Below are 22578 nucleotides of genomic sequence, written 5' to 3'. Positions count from 1 at the left end.
GAAAAATGTAGGTCAACTATACGTACCTCACTTCGTGTGCCTTCAAAATAAGGTCCCAAACTCTGTTGGCTACCCAGAATTTTTGCTCACTGGTAGTGCGCTGTGCTCGCAAAACAGATGTGATTGTCAAGTCAAGTCAAGTCAAGTTTATTTATATAGCCCTTAATCACGCAAGAGTTTCAAAGGGCTTCACATGCCGACAGTTGACAAATATCAACGTGATCCCCTAATCGAACCACAAGGAAAAACTTTTTTTTTTAAACAGGCAAAAAATTTGAAACCTTGAGAAGGGACCGCAAATGTGGTGGGGGTTTAATCAGTTGTAAAAAAAAAATGTAAATGAAATAAAAAAAAAGTTGAATGCGGGTTGGGCTTAGAACCGTTTGTCATTAATTATTCATTTGTCAAGTAAGATTCAAAAGAGTTTTGTTTTGTGTTTTATTTCTATTAATTCAGAAGAGGCATAATGTTAATAGTTCTAATTTAAGGCATCTATGAGTAAATTTTAAGTTGGGCTGAGTGTCCTCTTTCGTGAAAATCAAAATAATGGTCACTCTATTTTACTACACCAAAATAATGGGATTGTACAGTAAACAGAGAGTCAAATTAAATCCATATTTGACCTAAACATCAGGTTTAAAGATGAGGTTAGGCTGATTTTATGTCACCCGAATCTTACCTTTGGCACTTTTCAACAATTGTATTTTCAGAGGCAAATTTTAGAATAATTTCAGCCTTTTAGGCTAAAGCATTTTATAGTTGGGTATAAGAACACTGTACGGTGTGTAATCCTTAATGAACAAGTCAACCCCTAACCTGTAGTGCGAACAAGTGTAAAGAGAATACTGAACAAAGCAAATAACAGATGTGTTGGGATTTAATACAAGGTTGGAAGTTAGGGTGCAAAAATAGGTGTGCACAGTCATTGTGTGTTTATGTTGTTGACAGCTTGTTACACCACCCAAGTGATCAAAAAGTGACTTTATTTTCCACATTCTCTTTAGTGATAGGCTATGAGTTTAAACAATAACTCTCGTTTGACTAGGATCTTTTAATCATTGTGCCTGGCTCTTGGCTCCTGTTATTCTCTATAGATAACTTTCATAGTAGAACATATGTTTAAATGTTATGTTGCACATTCACTTTAAGCGATATGAGTTTAAATAATAACCCCCCTAAGATTAGCATTTTTTAATCATTGGCTCTTGGCTCCTGCGATTCTGTATAGTCAACTTTTATAGTAGAAAATAAACACATATACTCATAACCTGTAATAGAATTTGAAGTATTTGATGTAGTGTATCCTTCTTAAAGGTCATATGCTGCACTTTAAAAAAAAAAATTTTTTAATTATTATAATCTTTGATGTCAGTCGGATTTGCAAGATAATTTGGGTTGGAAGATGCTCAGGATGCCATTTTTCCAATTATTCTAGTTGGTAAAAAAATAAATAAATAAAGACTGTCATCTAGGATGGGCGTATTTCTTAATAACATTCCACATGTTAATAAGCTTTGCTCTGAATGGATCGCTGTTCTCAATTTTGAACATGGAAATAAGTGAGTCAATGATTGGTAGTTGGCAATATCTTGCGGTGGTCATGTCTGGCCTTACTATCATTTGTGAAGCAGAATTCCCTCAAGCAATAGTGACTCACACCAGCATAATGAGCTATTTGATACACGGACGGACACCCTGAGCGCCAAGCCTGTATAAGCTTTTGTGGCTGCACATACAATAGTACAGACAGTATTTTGAGTAACAATCAAGGAAGAATCGCGTTGCTACGAAAATATGACGCCATTCATTCAAGATTACTTGAATGAAAATCGTGTGCGACATGGGTCGCTTGCGTGCATTTCGGTAACAATGATTGCAAGCTTTCATCCTTAGCTACATTGTAAATTATAAATAATAAATATAGTTAAATATAGGTGTAAAACACTTATATGTATACTTATTATATGGCTTGGCGGCGGCTGGCTGTGTCTCGCTTGCCTGAGCTTCGGAAATGTTTTTAGTGTGTGTGAGACGTTGAGCTTATGTTTACAAAGTCACAATTCCAGTTCTGAAATGTTTAGGAATTTCTCCAAAAATAAATCTAAGTCATTCATTCCTTCAACTCCTCCGAGTTTGGCAGGTAATGCAAAAAATGTTGTTTTGTGGATCATGTCATACCTTAACCATGTCACTCATGACCTATGTTACGCATAAATCAATAGGGGAAATTAAGGATTCCGATGGCATCAGACCTTAAAAAATGTTAGCAAGTGGTTTTATTCCAATCAAGGTCATCTCACATCATTTATATTTGATTTGAAAACCTGACTATACTATGATTTAATTTCCTGCCATCTAGTTGGGCCGAACCTTTCATTAAATAAAAAAAATAAAAAAATCACATTGGTAATCCATCACAGGTTGTCTATGCATTCATCTTGTTTTAGTGTGGTCTACTGCAGCATTACAAGAGAAATGACCACATTTAAATCTTGCACGGTTGCTTTTTGTTAGTCCAGGTTGATTTGCTGACAGTTTAATTGGTGACTGAAATGCTGTTTGGCAGTCCGATCTGAAACAGATCAATCCATTTCCCCCCGGGGGTCCTGACTAAGACGAGGCAGGATGGTGTCTTAAATCTCAATGGCTATTGGAAGTAGATACATTTGACCTCACTAACCCTCAAAGTCCCAGTTTGCTCTGTATTCACATCGCCTCGTCTCAAGGTTTCTTGGGACTGAGGAGAGGTGAATTTCAAATGAAATGGAAGCTACTTGGTTGCGTTTTTCCGTATGTTGCAGTGGCGGAAATAAGCTCAAGACAAGGGCTGTGTCCTTGCAATCATTTGCGATGACGCACAAATATCAGGACAACTCTCAGATAAGGCACACATGACTGTGTGCTTCATGAAGCTTTGTGAAGCTTCATTTTCCCATCACTAGTTAGGTGAAAATCGGGGTATACTCTGGACCAGGCTTCTCTAATCCTGGTCCTAGGGGCCGGAATCGTGCAAGTTTTAGATGTCTATGTCCTCCAGCACAGCTGATTTACATAATCAGCTCATCAGCAAGCTCTGCAGAAGCCTGATAACATTCCTGATCTTTTGAATCAGGTGTGTTGGAGGACGGAAACATCTAAAACCTGTAGGATTCTGGCCCTCAAGGATCAGGATTAGATAAGCCTGCTCTGGACTAAGCGCCAGTCAGGGATGAAAATACATTATACCGCCCCTTACCCATCTCGTCCCTCCCCCTTATGAATGCGCGATGAATGCGGACAAAGGATTCTCCGTAAAATGTAGGGGGAGGGTTAGCGACGAGGGCTGCAGGTCCCTTTTCACAAAGATAGATCCCAACCTCCCTAGGTTCTCCCTTACTACAGTCACGCCCCCTCGGCAACACCGCGGGAAGCAATGGCGGAAGTATAACAAAATGCAGGAGACACGTAAATGTAAGTATGCTAATATTTATTGAATGTCATTATATTATTATAGACAAAATAATAATCCCAGTTATTTTGGTAATAATTGAAATCACAATTTTTTTTATACAAAACAAGAAAAAGTTAAACATTTAAAAATATTAAGACAAATAAAATGATTTGAAACACTATAGTTACGTAAGTTCCTTTTGGAGCAAAAAAGATTAAATTAGTCATTTTAAAATAAAAAAGGTGCAAATATATAAATTTAAACAACTCAAAATGTGTATTAATAATCTTCTTACGATTATGCCAATTTTGTAATTGTGGAGTGTATTAATTGAAATTGTATTTTGAACCATTCGAAGGTTAGCCTTAATTTGTAAGGCTATAAATAAATGGTAGGCTACTTCATTTATATACCGCTTTCCCACCGAATTGTGATCTTGAATTGAATTAGAATTGATTGTGTAGGCTTTGCTGCTTGTGGATGTAAAGTGCCCACTTTTGTGCCCCACTCAACTTTTCATGCCATAGACGCCACTGATTAAGGGTGTCCAGACTTTTTTGTTTGAGGGCCACATACAGAAAATCAGAAGGACACATGGGCCCACATAATGTTATGAAGAGAAATTGTGTTTAGTCCTAAAAAAAATGTTTTTCAATGTGTTTTTGCATTTCTAGAAAAATGCTACAGCATATAAACCAATGTATTTGTTACAGTGGCACCTTTTTTTTTGGGGGGGGGGGGCACACTCCTTCTTAGTTTGACCATTACCAAACTATTTTTTGTCAAATGCCATTTTTAGTACTGTATATGTCGCTGGCCACTGAAAAATGGATGACGAGCCGCAAATGGCCCCCAGGTCGTAGTTTGAACACCACTAATCTAAAGGTACACTCTTTTGCAAATGTTTGTTGTCCATCACTCAGAGAATCACAACACAAAAATCCTACCCATCCATTTTCAATGCTGCTCATCCTCTTCGGGGTCGCTGGCCAATACAGAAAAAATAAATGTCAAACATTTTGTATTTATATAATGTCGTCATCCGTGTCATGTATTATGTGTTTATTGACCAATCAGCTCCTCAACTTGCTTGCATCTGTCTACCTGTACTTTATGACCTCGTTTATTCAGAGGCCTTTAAACTCTCCCGGTAGTCTCGTGGCTCGTTCACAGCCTTCTGCACGTTCCCTGTAGATTTGTTAACATCTTCCGTCTTGCAAAGCCTCCGCACTGAAAGTAGCCATCCACGAATCACTATGTGTTGTTTGTCTCCTTAGGTTTGTTTGGCTCGCTGATTTTTTGCACATGGTTCCCCCTGCCTCCCCTTAGTGTGACAGTTTGTGAAATGAAGCAGAAAAATAGCCAAAGGCTAACAAAGCTCAACATGATTCAGAAATATGGATTCAAATTATGCTGCAGACCTTGAAATTAGACCCCAAAAAGATCTCTCGCACCACTTGTTTATATATATATATATATATATATATATATATTGTTTAACTCATTTTAACATACAATCTTTTATATATGAATTCACTGTGTGACAGTCTTTTTGTTGGGTTGTCCAACAATGCCAGTCTCTTAAAACAAGTGTGTAGAAAATGGTTTTTTTTTTTAGTTAGTTGCAGTAAATTTAAAAATGTGTTATGAATGTGTTTAGGGTTGGGTCATGGGGTCATTGTGTTGTTGTGGTCCTGTATTTGTTGTTGTTATTTGTGATGATGCAGTTGCTATGTCCCTCACTCTTAGGTCCTGTATTTGTGACTCTTATTTTGTCATATAGGCTTTGTTTAAGTCATAGAGAATTGCGCAATGCCTTAGCGAGAGTTACTGAATGACGCTTTTGTCAATTTGTAGTAGTTTGTCGAGGTTTGGTGTCAACTTGGTGTCTTTCTGTGACAATTTTAAAATACACAATTTGCATCGTCAGTTACCACCCAAAAACAAAAACCCTTCCCAACTTTGCATCTTGAGGGGGTAAAATAAATAAATAAATAAATCCAGCCTGGCAATGTGTTGGCCCGGACTTCTTTTCATGCAGTCTGTATGTGTTTATTTATTCATTCACTCTCCTGTCCAGGGGCAAAATGCTACTTTGTTGTCATCCTTCCATGACCTTTACATCCTTTACATATTTTCAGTGGCATTTTGATATGGGTGGACAGGGTGGGCGGGCCCTAAGGTAATACACAGGTTCTGTGCAACTTGGCTGAAACGTGCGTGTGTGTGTGTGTCTGTGTGTCCTAATTCAGCAGAAGAGCCTAGAAGGCAGAGAAACACGGTACTCTCTCATGGTTTGGCTTTATTGCAGCAGTGTGAGGCTATTATCAAGCCAAGGCAATAGAGGTGAGGAAAGGGGGCCCTGTAATAGTTTTTTATAGGTTCACCACTGCCCTGTCTCTGCCCCTGGCATTTATATGCCCCTGGAGGTGTTGCAAATGATTTTAAATTAATAAGCAGGTGCAGGGTGGGCTGCTGGTGATGAGCTTGGTTGCCCTAATGAGATGAAAGTGAATAACTAGCCCTACTATGTGGCCAAAGCAATTTTTTTCCTAGTGTTTTAGCCCTCGGAGTGACCAGCAGTCATATTCGGGGGGGGGGGGGGGGGGGCAAACCTGAGCCAAGGCCTAAACATTTGTCACCTGTAAAATCAGCGAGGGAACAGCTTCACTCATTTATTTCACCGATTCAAATCGATAAATCAGTTTTGATTTGGCAAACCAAATGGAATTGTTACCTTTTAAAACCGTTGCGTCCTTGAATCATATCGCACCCCATATACCAAGATACATATTGTATCATCTTTTATGAGAGATGCAAACCTAGGGCTGCTCGATTATATGGAAAATTACTAATCACAATTATTTTGGGAATAATTGAAATCACGATTATTCAAACGATTATTTATTTTTTGTTCAAAACAAGAACATGTTTAAACATTTAAAAATATTAAGACAAATAACGGGATTTTTTTTTTCAGAAAAACAGGCTGGAAAAAAATATTTTTAAAAAAACATAAAAAATATTAATTAAAAAAACAGAAGAAAAATATTCCCAAAAACAGGCAGAATTTTTTTTTCCATAAAAACAGAAAACATTTTTTTGCCGAAAAACAGAGCTGGTGTTTTCGGAGTAATTTTATTAAAAAAATTTACCTCTGAACTCCAAGTGACTTGTTGCAGATTCGCTAATAGCGGACACTTTCCCGCATACTGGCTCTCAATAAAGAAATTAATGTGTATAATGTATTGCGGTTTATTCTCTAATCTCTGAAGGGAAAACCCCTTTAAAAAATTACTTAGAAAAACAGAAAAAAAGTATTTATTTTTTTTCTAACAGAAAAAATAATACTCAAAAAAACAAAGCTACCCCCAAAAATTTGTCAGAAAAACAGGACTTTTTTTTCAAGTGAATGCAATACGCTTCTGTGATAAATTATATATTGTAGTTAATGCTGTAAATTTTCTCATGAAAATACATCATTGTAACGTATCCTTATTCATCAATGTTCAACAGTATTCTACATTAAAAACAAAACACTGTAAGTACTACTTCTGATTGAATAAATTAAAATTAACCAAATATGTTAGCATTGACAGGAGAAACTTATTTTTAGGCCATGGATCATTAGCTAGGGGATATCTTAAGAAAGTAGCAGTCTTCTTCGATGCTTTTGACAGGATTTGACTTTTAGACTATACCTGACTACTGCCCACTCCCATGAACAGGAAGTTTCATTCCAGGTGTTTGGATGTGGGCAGAGGAGGCGCAGGGTGGGAGGTTGAAGTAAACAGCACGTGCGCATGCATTTTTATGCAACATCCTCAGCCCTCCCGCATCCTGTTTGGCAAGTTGCCTTCTTACCAGAAGAAGCCCTTTCAGAATTCCACCTACACATACACAAGGTTGTATGCACGCGAAGGCCCGTGTACTCCAAACACAAAAGGGAACACAGCAATTATCTGCAATGGTTCAAAAGAGCAGATTGTTATGCGGCATCAGTGATTATGATTAGCTTTACATTCATATCAAGCCTTCGAGTTCATGCAATCACATAAAAAGTAGCTTCTCAATTGATGGGGCTATGAAGAAACGTTTCAAAGTTTTCTTCCAAATTCTCTGGCAGACAGCAGGATCTCATTAGATTGTTCAGTAAGTGTTCTGTTGCAGTAATAAATTTAGAGAAGTTCAGTTTCATAGAATTAATTACTTTTTTCAACTTTTCAGGAGTCTCATTTATTTCTGTATCCAATCCAGATTAAAGCCCGGAAATGAACATGCTTGCAAACTGCAAAGCAGTTATTAGTTTGGGATGAAGATTACTTTGTGGATAAACTGAATTATTTAGGGTTCATTAGGTCACAGTCTCTCCTCCTTCAGCAGCAATTTTGGTAAATCTGCAGATTTGAAAAATATGACAAGCATCTCCCACTGCTTTTCTAGGCCATAGCTCGTTTGAGCAACAATACAGGCTTTCATTTGTACATCCACCTCTAACAGCAGCAAACACACGTTGCCAATCTATAGTAAGGGTGTGTGTTTTTTATGACACTCTCAATTATGTAACACTGTGAATTGACAGGATTATTTGCTCTAAGCCATTCATTTGGAATCCTAATTATTTGCTCGATGGCTCATTGTCCGAGCCCTAACCTGTGTTTCAAAACCATCGCATTTTAGCTGATGAGAATGGTCCCCCTGTGGTCTGTGATTCTGGAGAGACTCCTCGTTTCAATGCTTTGTATTCCACTCATGTTGCCAAGCTCAGGCAATGGAAATACAGTGCACTCACATTGTAGCTAAATAAGATCATCAACATATTACAAACAGCTCTCTGTATACCGCAGTGCAGTTCTACATAGATTAAACACATCGTTCGATTCAAATCATAACTAGGTGTGGATATCATTGTTGGCTTTCAAATATGACTCTTGTTTGAAATCTTCTTAGTGTTATGACTGTGTTTTGGGTTGGGTCATATGTCATGTGTTTTTTTTCCCCAAAGCAATCTGAATCCAGTCCTGCTCTCTGTAGTTTGTATTTTTGTCCATAAAGACCCTCTTTCTCGCATCCCGTGTCTTGTCTGAGTTTGGGTCCTAATTCTGTGCCTTATGAGACAGTAAGTTTTGTTACTACTATATTGCATAATACTATAGGATCAGGATGTAATAGGCAAAATGTCATTCATACTCTCTCAACCCAAATTGGTCAATACAATTGCTAGACCAAAACTGGGTCTTCATCCTTTCATGTTGTTTCCAATAAGAGGGGAGTTTTTCCACCCCTGTTCCAAAGTGCTTGCATAAAGTAAGTGGTACCCTAATTGAGTATTGATGTCACAAGATTGCTGTACATACTGTAATGAAGAGGACTGACTGTGAGTCTTGTCTACCATGTCTGTTTGTGTCTGTGAGAAAATACATCTGGTATTCGCTGTGGGAAGCATGGAGCTTTTGAATCTTATCTGGGGGTTGATGCGCTAAAAAAAACACACACAAAAAAAACAATACTGAATGATGTAAAAAAATATATATATATATATATGTCACAGTTAATATTTAGGGTTTCACTAATTATTTAGGCCTATTTGGTGTAACTTGAAGAATAATTGTATTTATTAAAGCAAAGCTTTAAATGCATTTGGAAGAGGTAAGAACAAGGCAGCTTCATTTACGTAGGGAATAATTACAAGTACAATGTTTAAAAACAAAAGAGCTTAAGACATTTAAAAACAAAGATGGCTTACTAAAATTAATTGAAAAACATACAGTGCAATAAAAAGATTTTTAAGATTTGATAAGCACTTTTCGGAGACTACATATGAGACACTGTACAGGGCAACAACAACAAAAAAGTGTTAAAACGTTGGCTGTGATTACTACAAGTGTTAGTCAGCCCGGTCAAATTAGGCCGGGAACATTGGGCAGCCAGACCTCAAAGATGATCAAAATAGATATACAAGGACGTGTGGTGAATCCGTATTTTTTTTATTGAGCATGATTAACAATATTTTCAGTAAAATTGGGAAAGGGCTTGGCTTGAAATGTAGAGAAATGTCAAGTTCAGAGAGCTCTGGAATCAGTGGAGGGAATGGCGAAATGTGAGGTTTTAAAATAGCAGCCTCAATATCAAATGATGTGAAAAAGGCGATAAAGTGAGAAAGAACCGTTAATGTGTTGAGAAGGATGGTCGGCTGTGAATGGGAGCAAATACGAAGACCATGTGCCTGATTATTAAGACTGCGATTAGGTCATCAGTTGATTATGGTACAAAGTAGTTTCATGTATGGCTCTGAAGCTAAAATCAATGCTTGAAAAGCTTGACATATTGCAGTCGGAGGACTTGAACATTTGCTGTGGAGCTTTTAAGACCACCCTAATTTCAGCCTTAGTGGAAATATGGGAAATGCACCTAAGTCTGAGGTGAACTAAGTTAGGGCTACAGTAGTGAGCTAAATTAAGTGAGACAAGTCCGACTTTCTCAGCCGAGGTGTTTGCTGACAAGGGCAGCTGGTGGGCTAAAGAATAAACCATTTCTTTATAGCATCGATCAGTGTTTCAGGAAGTTTGGTCTACATCAGGTACAGTGACAGTGGTGTATGGAAGGTGCTAATGTTTGGTGGTGGTCGGAGGGGCCGTAGGCGCACATTGGCAGCCACGCTTCTGTCAGCCTGTCCCAGCGTAGCTGTTGCTACTTAAGTAGCTTACTGCCACCACAGAGTGAATGTATCCATTGTGAAGCGTCTTTGAGTGTCCAAAAAAGCGCTATATAAATCGGATCCATTAATATTATCATTATTATTACTGCATACGAAAAGAAGAAGGGCTGATGGGATGAAGCCCAGGCTATAATTAATTATATATATTTTTCTTAAACTAACTGTGTTAGCTATAGATCTGACATCACCTGTGCTGAGGAAACAGATAACGACCAATCATGGCTCAGTTTTTCAGAAAACAGGTGAGCCGTGATTGGTTGTTTTTCCTCAGCACTGGGGATGGCACCTTCAGTCGACAGCAAGTGGCAAAATTTGTTTTTTAAAGGTATCAATTGTACATGAAGAATAATGAAATTATCAAATTCATTCTGGAGAAAAAATATTAACTTTTTACCGCTGAAAATGGCATAAACAAACATATCTCAAAAAGATGCATGATAAAAGTTTGAGTGTTAAAATAACCGTATTTTTCACCCACACATTTGAAAAATTGTATAATGGACAGGAGGCACTATTATGCCAGAATGGCTGTTGACCTAATTTTCCTGTAGAATCAAATAATGATGAGGGTTTTGGGTACGAAATTTAAGGATTTCACGCTCTTTCTCTCTCCACAGTCGCGGTCAGAAAGCGGAAGTGTTGGTAGTGCGGGGACGTGAGCGTGGAAGAACAAGCGATAGAGGATATAAAAGTGTGTCGAAATAATAATCTCCCGGTGGCTCCTTTTGTTCGACTATCGGGCCGAAACTTTGGTGACATGCAATGGGAGTTGTCCCCGGAGTCGACTTCGACCCTGGAGGGTAAAATCTCCCCTGCGTCCCCTGACCACGGTCAGGATGCCAAGCAGGAAAGGATAACACCTGTGTGACAAAAAGAGCCAAACTGAAGTCGGACAAGCGTCGCGGGAGGACGAGGATCAATATTGGAGTAGCGTTAATGTTGAAGTAAGTGGAAAGACCCACAGAGGATGAAACGGGACCCACAGCTTGCCTTCTTTTTGCTAAAAAGGTAAGACCTCATTACGTAAATGCGATAGAGTCTATTTATGATGAGCAATGCACAATAAAACTACCACTAACAAACGTCTCGGCACTCTGGGCGGAGCCTCATCACTGGCTTCCATTCCGCTTTTTTCGCCAGAGGTGTCGACAAATCTACAAAAACTCAGAAACTTAAATCATGCCCCTTTCAAATATCAGCCCCTTCTCTGCTTTGGCAACTACACGCAAAAGTCGCCCTTTAAATGGATGCATATGGATGGCCAAAAATCACATACCCCTTAAAAAGTGGTGAATACGTCAGTAGACAGTGACACGAAGATATCGCACCTGAACTATATCATATCACACCTTTGCCCCGTGTGAAGCCTTGTTCGCGTCCATAAACCAGGTCACAGTGTGCAGAGATCCATCTCCAGGGCCTGTCACCTGTGTTTGGCATGTAGCATCTCACAGCTCACCAGATTACTGGCTGGTTGAGCTGTTTTAATGCAGCAAGCATACGTACACCTGTATAGCTTGACAGGCATTATGCAGCATAACGCTCACTTGCACATCTGTTGAGGAAGCGGCGCGATGACTTATTTATTAGATCCCAATTAAAACTTCAGGAACAAGAGCACTTCAATGGGAATATAAATATCAAATAGAGTGAGCTCTACATGACTACTTAGTCGTGCAATCTGGCTTTGGCACCACGGCATACCTCGCAAAAGAAAAAGAAGAAGAAGATCAGGAAATGAAAGTGGAAGCACTCAGATCTTTTGTGCGGCAAAAGAAGCCTTTTTTAGCACATTTAATTTCCACCATGTCCTCTACGCTTTCTTCTTTCTATGGTGCAACAGTAATTTGTATTTCATTCTGTTGCTTTCTTTTTTAAAAGGCAAACAGTCTGTATTTCGTCATGGCCAGCATGCGGGTTGGATCGATTGGCTTTGCTTTGTTCCCGCGCAAGACTAAATATTGGAGCCAAGAGCAGTGGTGTTTGGCTGAATAAGGATTTCAGTTATCCTTAAAATAGACTGACTTGTCTTCCGAATGTGTCACCCTGACTGCGGTGCTCGAGCACATCTAATACCTTATACAGTATACATCTGTTAGTTTTATATTTTAGGTGCTCACAGGAAGCCAATCTCACTTTTTTTTTTCTGCTGCTGCTTTATTAACTTTAGTCCTCAATTATTCCTGTTCTAAATAGCAAGATAGGCAGTGTTAACATGCAAAGCACATTGGCCACTTCTTCATGAATTAATCCATCAAGTGTGAAATACTGTACAGGATAAGTAGCATGAGCTTAGATTCATTTGAAAGTGATTACGTAATAAATAATGATGGATATCGGGAGTTTATGGAAAGCGGGGGGAGGGGCATATGAGAATGAGTACCAGTCATTTCCACAATGATGTAAATGTCAATTATTGATATACTGCACTAAGGCTTGAAATGTTTGTTTCTTCTTTGTGGAGCATTTTGTTAAGTAGTTTCTTTATTTGAGGAGCAACTTTCTGATTTTGTATGGTTTTATCGTCTTTTAGCAAAGTTCAATTTATAAAAAGAAAAAGAAAGAAAAAAAGATGATCTTTCGAGAATATTTGTTAAAACGACGAATAATAATACTGATATAAATATTTTTATCACCATAACATACTGTAATTCATAACTCATTCACTCCCAGCCATTTTCACTGAAGCAGCCCCCTTTGCTCCCGACTGTTTTACTACTTTGACTAATTTTGCAAAGGCCCACAGAATATTGTGTTATATTGTTATAAAAACATGGAACTTACCAAAAGAAAGATAAGAGTCTCTTCTTTCATCAGGAAAACATATATAATTGTATCTGTTTATATTTTGCAGCAATTAGCATTAATATTCACTTTCCTGGTGAAAACACTGACTGACTGATCTCTTATACTCTGCTGCCAGCTGCTGGCCGTTTTTTGTAATAGCTATCATTGCTTTAAGACACCTTTTCATGTCAGAAGCTGTATCAAAGCCTTCTGTATGATCTTGCATTAAAAAAAAAAACAACAACAACAAAAAAAAACTAAATACTTTTTGGGGAGGGAAGGACAAAGTGTTAAAAAATGTGTTTACACGTCTTTGGGTTTGAATGAGTTAATTTCCGGTTTCAGTCTCGTTAGCTGTGTAGCATAGTCGTGAAAAAGACTGCTATTTTGCTGTTCTAAGTGATATACTCTCCGCTTTAACGTGGTTAGAGCCAGACTTCTGTGAAAAGTGTACTTGGTCACCCATGCCCTTAAGTCTGTTGTTTCGCAATTACATGATGATGTTAAGTTACCTTTGCAATTAGCAAGGTTTTCCATCGTTCCTTGTCATCCATTTGTGGGGACGGTACTTGTGTTTCTCATTTGCCACCTCAAAGGCGGTGATTACTGACTTAGGAGAGACTCCACAACGTGTTTAGTAGCCCGTCAAAGCTAATTGCTAGCTAGCTGGTGTGACATAATTAAGTAGCACCCAACTTGCCTCAAATTCTAGCATGTAGGGGACGCGAGCCCATCAAATCTTTTTGGGACTGTCACAATGGTTGATTCTCAGTTTTGCTGTGCAAACTGTGATGCAAAATCATTTATTTCAAGCCTCGAGGTACACCCAACACGTAAAATAGTAGCATATGACTGACTGTGACATGCTTTCAGTGAGTATTTTAAAATAGGAACAAACTTGAAGACATTCATATAAAATAAAGCTAAAACCAGAAAATATAGAAACGGAAGAATATTTATAGTACCCGTATGTAAGGTACTGCCCAGCAGTCCTTATTGAAGAGGAATAGTTTTGCTTTCACAACTATAATAATTTTTTATTTCTTTGACATAATCTTTGAAACGTAGTTTATTAGTAAATTAGTTTTGGATTATTTTCTAATATTTCGCTCTTAAAGTACATCATTCACTCAAACTTTTTTTTTTTTTTTACTGGATTGTATCCCTTTTTCAAAGTCAAAGAAAAAGTGGGACAAAGTGGGGGGAGGGGTGTGGAATATCTTGCGAAAGTGAGTAATGTCACTTATAAAACAGCAGCACGTCCTTAAAATGAAAAGAAAAGCCGTCAATAACAGGGTGTCTGCCACCTCGCGCCACAGTGTCCTTATCACATCTGGCCTATTAGATGTGATACGTTCTGAAGGTGTCATCATAAATGGAGACCCCCGACCACCACGCACCCCCATTGACAGCTTGACATCCCATGATCCATTTGTCTTTGACTTTCTACTCCTGATGTTCATTTAGAGCGGACAGATGGTGTAACACGTGTGCCCACACACATGCATGCACACACCAGACACTTCATTAGGTACACCTTAACAGTGTAATAAGAGCTGTATGAAAAAGATATATCTTTATGCAAAGAAAAATATATTTTGTTTATTATCATCATCGGGGATGCTTGATACCACTTTTTTTCAGACCGATACTAGTATGAGTACTAGTATGAGTACTAGTATCACCAAACACTGACACCTCGAGTAGTTTTGATATATCGTCACCCTCTAAGTAATTTTTTTGCATAAATTATTTTCTTGCCTAAATCATCTCCTAACGATGCGCTGTTGGTGTTGTTTTTACATTTTCCATAAATTTCACCTGAAAGCCAAATATCTCTAAATTTTTATGAGTATATGAGGATGTGCCCTATCAATTTTCTAAACTGCTTGTCCCATAGGGTCATGGGTCAGCTGGAGTCTATCCGAGCGGACTCTGGATGAGAGACTTGTTACTATTAACAACAATAAAATATCGTATTATATTTTTGTTAAATACTGTAGATACCGCTTTGACAGTGCCCAATGCAAAATACATATTTTTTTCAGTTTATTTGTGAGCATATGCAAAAACAGTTTCACCATTTCAACGAAACTTATTGGAGTGACATTTGAAGGCATTTTTCATCAAAATGTGATGTTAATAAAGTGAATAATTAGATCTAAGCTTAAGTGCAAGAGATGTTTTGTTGTCGTTCTAATTTGAGTGTGTGGCCAAAGTTTCTGTGACAATAACAATGCTACAGAATTATATATATATATATTTTTAAGAACTTCTCCCCTTCCTTGTCGAAAGTGGTTCATCTGTCCTTTTTACTTATTCCTGTTCTAAAGTGGACACTTGCAATCACCAAGCTGTCTATTTGACACAAGACGATCTTTTGCTGCATCCACCGACAAGAGACAGGGCAGGTTGTAGGTACACGGGAGAGATTTGTCACACTGTCCGACAACAAAAACCTGCACGCAGGCTGAGCTTAGGATGATTTATAAGGCTTATTTCTTAGAATGGTAAAGTGAAATTCATCACGTTCCCACCTGACAGCGCTGCTCAGCAGTGATAAATGACAAGCTGCCAGGGACAGACAGTGAGCCTTCCATGAAGTGCTCCGTCGCCAGATAGCCTGACCCCGGGTATTGCCTCGCCACATGCCCTGCCTGCATGGCCAATGCCAGGCGCACTAGAGCGAGCCTCCCACTGCACGCCTTCCCAGCTGGGCACCCAAGTAGGGGCCTAATGACTCGGGGACAGCCAGTCAAACAGATGGCAAGTGGAGCCGGGTGTAGCTTAACAGCGAACAGCATCGTGTGATATGAGAAAAGAGGAAGTCATAGCACAGTGCACGCAGAAGCCCTGTTAACAGAGGATCTTTAGGTTATTTTAACTGAAAATAATTTTCGGGGGTTGTTGTTATTTGTTTATGACTGCTTTTCTTTTGAATGTTTTATAGTGGCGGTGTCAGGCGATTATTTTTATTTTTTTTAGCGTAATTAATCGCATGACTTCAATAGTTAACTTACGATCAATCACACATTTTATATCGGTTCTAAATGTACAATAAAATATTGTTTTCTAAGTTTCCATACTCTTGTATAACATAAAAGTGGAAACATGTTAAATTAATAGAAATATGGCTGCATCTTTTAATCATTGATACAGTAATTTCATAATAATTAATAAAATTGAGGTAAAATTAAAAAGATGTACTATACTGTAAAAAACGAGTGTGTTATTGATTTGTGTTGAAGTCATTTTTCTGCCACAAGACGGCATAATTGCATTTGTAAGACAGTGACAGCTCAGTGCATTTTTCTTTTCATATTAAGAGCTATCTATTTTTTAACATAAAGTAACTTGTGAAATGATGCAAATTTTTGTTGATTTTATTAAATGTATTACTACTAAATTTCGACGTGGGTGTGTCTGCTGCATTGTGACTGGAATTTTCTCAGTACAGGCTTTCCAAGTAAGGGGTCATTAATTACGCGTTTAAAAAAAAGTGTGGTGTTAAAGGAACTTTAAATTAACTCAAAATTAGCACAATCATTTTGACACCCCTATTTTATAGTCATGGCAAAGAACAGTTTTCTATACAGCATTAACCATAATAATAGCTTGGCACATTTGGAACCGCCTAAAAATGCGGGTTGTTGTTGCTATTGTAAATCAAGAATCCTCTGACATTTTCGCTTTACGCTGTGTAGTTTTACACTGTGAAACTTTGTTGCTCTGTACTCGTGCATGTGTAATGGCAATAAAGACATTCCATTAAGTTGCTGACCTCATATTCTGTAAGTCATATTGTTAAGTTTTCATTTCTAAGTTTTCCCATCGACGCAGTCACTTCTTACGGGACCACAAAATCGTCTGCGGCAGTTCCCTAACGATTGTGAACAAAGTTTTGATTAAATAACTTAGTCGCGAACTTGCGAGTCAATTAAAAGCAACACAACGCTCCATTAATATGTTAATTTGTCCTTGTTTTTCAGCAATGGCGTGCAACTCCATAGCCTTTTTACTTCCTGGTTGTTTCTAATTGTGCGATGAACCCCAGACTCTGATTTATTTGTTGTCACGGAACGTTAGAAGCACATTCGTTCGGGTGTCCTGCTCCATCTTTCCATTATTAGACTTTTATGAGGACATTTGGAGGATGACAAAGCAGCCCTCGTTACTGTCAGCACTGACATGGCCACATTTGCTTTCCCATAAGTCAAGTAAGCCATTTAATTCTCTGAATGATAATAAAGACTTTAGAAGCCTTTGATTGAATGTTTGTTTCCTTGTATTGTTTGGAGGTGCATTTAAAATCAAAGTTCACTATGATGTGATTTTTACCCTCTCTGCCAGGAAAATAATCTTCACCTTGACAGCTACATAATTAATCGAGAAGTTTAGCAGGTCCATTTCAACAGACCCTCTTAATCAAATTTTGTTTCCACTCTGTGATTTGTAAATTACTGCAAAATGATGCGCCATTTAACACTGTCTGGGCCTGTGACAATGGTAATTTTTCTTCCCGCGTAATTCTCCCTTCTCACTCTTCTTACATCTCCTCCTTTTCTTTCAGCGATCGCTCGCTGCTTTGCTCTCATTTAGCAGCATCCACATTAAATACTTTTACAGCTTCCCCTGGAGCATATTTGGAGCACTGATCTAAATGTCAGCACTACAAATGCTGTATCCACGTTCCACAATAAATGCTGATTATTTGTTACGCTGACATTTGAGAAGTGTGACTTACCATTTGGAAAAGAATGTTAACAAATGACAAATCCATCAAAGTGTCATTTGGTTCTTAGTCAGATAGATCGTGAAGGGTTATCTATTGGTAAACTGTGAAAAGGTTACATCAACTTCAAACTTGCACTGTCAGGAAATAATGTCTTGCTCAATATTATAGGTGACATATACATAACCCAAACCACTTGTCCCATCCCTGCTGGAATTTTTTTGAAGGCTACTTTTTTCATTGTTATGGCCCAAAAAGCATGAATTTAAAAACTGCAATTTGTAAGAGGAATAAATATAAAAAAGTACACAACTTTTGATGAACAATTCGGTTTACAAACCAAAAAACGAAAAGAAAAAAAAGATAAAACATTTTTGACAATGTTGTGAAAGGGTTACGTTAAAGTTAAACGTTATTGGCTCAGTGTGTAACAAATTGTAGGTAACTGTATTTGTTTTGGTCTAAATTAGAACTGTATGGTTTCAAAGAAAGGGAAAACAATAATAAAGAAATCACACGACGTAGCATCACAACAGCCACAAGTCGACTACTGAGCACACCAAATTCCCTGCAGCCAAGCAATGCAGCGTGATCACCTGCAGCCAATGATGGCCAAGATGGACCTATCATCACGAATCATTTGAGTCAGGAGTGAACCCCTGTGAGCCCTGGGGTTCGATGGAACCCAGGTTAAGAACCACTGCTTTAAATGGTAATTCATTTATATAGCGCTTTCCACCTTAATAAGCCCTCAAAGCGCTTTACATTCGACGACTCATTCACCTACTGATGGTGCGGCATCAAGAGCAGCTGGGGGTTCAGTATCTTGCTCAAGGACACTTCGACGTGGTCGCAATGGCATGGGATCAAACCCACAACTTCTGAATTGGGAGACAACTATTCTACCACTGAAACACGCCGCTTTTAACTCATTCACTGCCAGTCCATTAAAAATGACGTCCAAAGCCGTCAATGGCAGTTAATGAGTTAGGCAAAGCTGAACCCAAACAAACCAAAATCAAGTTTATGAATATTAGCTGCCTATTATTAACACAAGATGTACACTGTGTGTTTTTTTTTTTATTATGTCCACAAATGTTTTCATATTTCACATTTAAGTACCCCTGTTGACAAACTGCCGCAACTCAATCATCCTCCAATAGAAGAGGTCTGCCATTGTAAATGTTTGCTTGTTATTAACTAGAAAAATGTGTTGCATTCATTATGTAGACATTTTTGTCGGCGTAAAGTCAGTATTTGGAATGGAAGCGATCTCGTTATCCGTGTGCAAGCTGACGTCATGTCCACCCGGATACAAAGGACAGCCAATGGAAAACAGCCAGAAATAACGGGGGGTCTATGTCTTACGTTCATATTTTCTGGCAGAATTAATGAGGCAAATCAAAATGTTGGAACAAACCTTTTGGCCCAGAGGAGAGTGGGGCTGTGACCTGACAACTATTCACAATGTCAACTAGGTGGACTGTCATTTTATACACGCCACGGAAGACTGATGAAGCCTGACAAACGCCACCAAGTAAGAGAAAATACAATTAGCAGGCTCGTTGGACAGGGCAAGAGGCTCTCATTTATTTATACTGCTGCCTGACAGATGACCGCTGGTGCCTCCACATCACAGCTGTGTGTGGGTGTGCGTGTGTGTGTGTGTGTTTTAGCCGGCAATATATTTGGATCTGACCTTATATTGGTACAAGTGTAAAGTGTGTACTTTAATGGATAACTGTCTTAATCCGTAAAGAGAAGTGGACATGCTGCCTAGAAGCGTTTAATCCCCACATAAGGCACCATGATAAACAGGTCTCTAAGCGAGACCGGCTTGGGGTAAAGAAACTTTTGGGAGGGATAACAAGGCTTGTAGAAAACAGTGATTGATTAGCTACCAATCCATTTATGTACGGCTCTTGTTTTACTCAATCCCCCCTCGAGACATTGGCTATGTTTACAAGGACAGAGGGAGAAAAAAAGGAAAAAAACAACAACTATTGACGTCCTTCTACGTTGGATAGTAGCTTAATTATAGTGTTTGCTTGACTCTCCCATTCTATATTGTATTCACAATCCTGTTTTGGGTTAGTAAAATAATGTATTTTCTATTTATAGAACTAAAAATAGTTCATTGCTTTTAAACTTATTTGCATCAGCACATTTTGATCTTGCATTAAAATGTTGGTGCATTGCAGCATCAATTTCTTGTTATTATCTGACTCAAAATGGCCTTCCAAACTGGGTTGATTACAATTACGTGGTTTTCCTACATAAGTGGTTCTCAAATTGGGGTACGCGTACCCCTGTGGGTACATGGGATTTTAAAATATATTTAAAAAGTAGCATACAGGCAACCATCTTGATTTTCTTGAAGTTAACTGAATTATTTGTTTTGAAAACCAACCTGTACCATAAACTCAAAGGATTATTATTTTTTGATCGATACATAGTGGGACTGTGGTCAAAGTTAAAACACATTGTGGCACAGCACTGTTTTGTTTTGTTCATCCAAAATGCTTTTTGCTGTTTGGGGGTACGAGGCTGAAAAAATATTTCACAGGGGGTACATCACTGAAAAAAGGTTGATCTTAATCTGGCTAATTTAGGGCTAAATTGCTAACGCTTGGACAACGTTACATTTCATAACATTAGCCTAGCCAAAACGCAAAGTTTAACTGCAATGTATTGGCGACAAAAACATATTTTGTACAGTAATATTGACCCTGCATTAAGGCGGGACAAAACAATGGAACTAGTGAAATTTGCCGAGACTTGGGGCTCAAAATCAGACTGCGCGTTACGTCTGGTTAAGTTAGCTAGCTAGCTAAGCCAACACCCCGAAAGTTCATCTTCCCTTTGGATCCACTGGTGCGGCTGGTTTAGAGTGCCTCGTTGTCTGCCATGGGTACACGCATATGCCACTGAGAGAAGGCGGAAGAGCAAAAAAAAAAATAGTCAGACTAGACAGCCAGCACGTGGATCGAGGCTTTGAGGTGGCGTGGCCGCTCACATGTTGCGGGGTGGGAAAGCCATCTGATGTCCCTTAATTTAATTTTGTGGCAGGTCTCTTTTCAATGTGGTGTGTCAAATTTAGAAAACATTTATTTTCACTTTACAGGTATATTTAAAAGAGTGTATGCACTGCACATCACATCTCACCTCGAATGACAAATAAGATTTGAGCACGACTCAAGTAGAGCAACTGGATGCCACAGTTGCACTTTGTGTACAGCTAAGTAAGAATTTAGCTGTACAATTTCAATACATGTGTGGTAGCTTATTTCTTTTCATTTGATTTCCAAGGTCAAAAGCAAACAAGGAGCTGGGAAACCAACAGAGCGATGCCACAGACTGTGACCGTGTGTGTCAGTGGGCTCCCACAGTCGACAGGTAATCGAGTGAATTCTTTCAAGGACTTTGATGCAGCCAAACAAGAGTCATGCTGAGGTGGGAACTTGAAAGATGAGAGAAATTTACTGCAAAGGGTGAGATGGGGGAGTTACACAACCACATGTGAAACCTCGTCCTCCTCCTCACTTCAACCACACACAAACACAGTTTGCTTCGAATATTATGAGCTGATCCGAATAAACCTCATGTCACTGTCATTCAACGCCCGCTTTCTTAGTTTTGATTAAGTTTAAGCTTGACTCTGTTGCTGCATTGGCTGGCTTTCTCAACAAAAGTGGCTCAAAATATATCAAAAGTGAAGCCATGACCTAGTCGAGGCAGCTTTTTGCTTGATTTTTTTTTCCCAGTTGAGTGAAATTTGAACTGTTACAAACTTGTATTCACTATTGTGAATTCACCCATTCAATAGTCTTCCTCTATGATAGTCCTCTTTCCTTTGCTTTTGCAGAAGCCCGTTAAACTCATAACCTTCAGATGTTGATCATAACTATATTGACCCACTGCTAAAATTGCTTGCTTGTGCTTTCGTTTGCTAACGCCAGTCAGACATTTTCTATGGGGCTGGTCCGGGAGACACCCGACAGGTCACCAACCAATCGCTGGACACATGCAAACAAACAACGATTCATAACATATTCGTATCGGTTTGTGTCTTGATACATTGCAAAGTGGTACGATTTATTTCAATTCGATGCACTCACATCTTTTAAATAAAAACAAGAATTTCCAGTTCAATGCAGTTTTTGTTACACTTACGCATATATATATATATATATATATATATATATATATATATATATATATATATAATATGCATAATTACTCGCATGACTTCAGTAATTAACTCTTGATTAATCACAAATCAATCACACATTTTATATGCATATATATATGTATATCTATATTTACAATAAAATGTAAAAAAAATAATAATAATTTCTTAGCCTTGTTAACGTAAAAGTGGGAAGAAATCTTAACCTAATAGAAATATGGCTGCATTTTTTAAGTCATTGATACAATAATTTCATAACAATTTTTTTTTTTTTTTATTAAAAATGTGTACTGTACTGTAAAAACAACGAGTATGACATTGATTTGTGTTAGTCATTTAACTACATGGCATAATTGCGTTTGTAAGACAATACTGCCAGCTCAGTGCATTTGTTTTCATAATAAGAGCTAACTAATTTTTAACATGAATCAACATGAAGCAACTTGCGAACTTCTGCACATTTTTTAAATTGTAAAATACAACTTGCCGCCAGTCCCCACAAATATATACATTATTATTTAATTTATTACTACTAAATTGTGTTATAGTGACTCCTTTTCGACCTTCAACTCTTTAATTTTGTTAACTTCTCGGATGTGCATGGAAAGTGACGCCGCTTTACAGCAAGTGAAACAAGAACACATCGATGTATTGCACTTTAACACATACGAGCTATTTTTTGGAGTTGCTGAATAAAATACACCTCCCAACTAGAAGCTTGG

The sequence above is a fragment of the Leptonotus elevatus genome, chromosome 9, assembly GCF_054856555.1.
Source record: "Leptonotus elevatus isolate MCC_2025b chromosome 9, RoL_Lele_1.0, whole genome shotgun sequence".
Classification (NCBI taxonomy): Eukaryota; Metazoa; Chordata; class Actinopteri; order Syngnathiformes; family Syngnathidae; genus Leptonotus; species Leptonotus elevatus.
The sequence above is the reverse complement of the archived record's forward strand: the minus strand, read 5'-3'. Positions refer to the sequence as shown.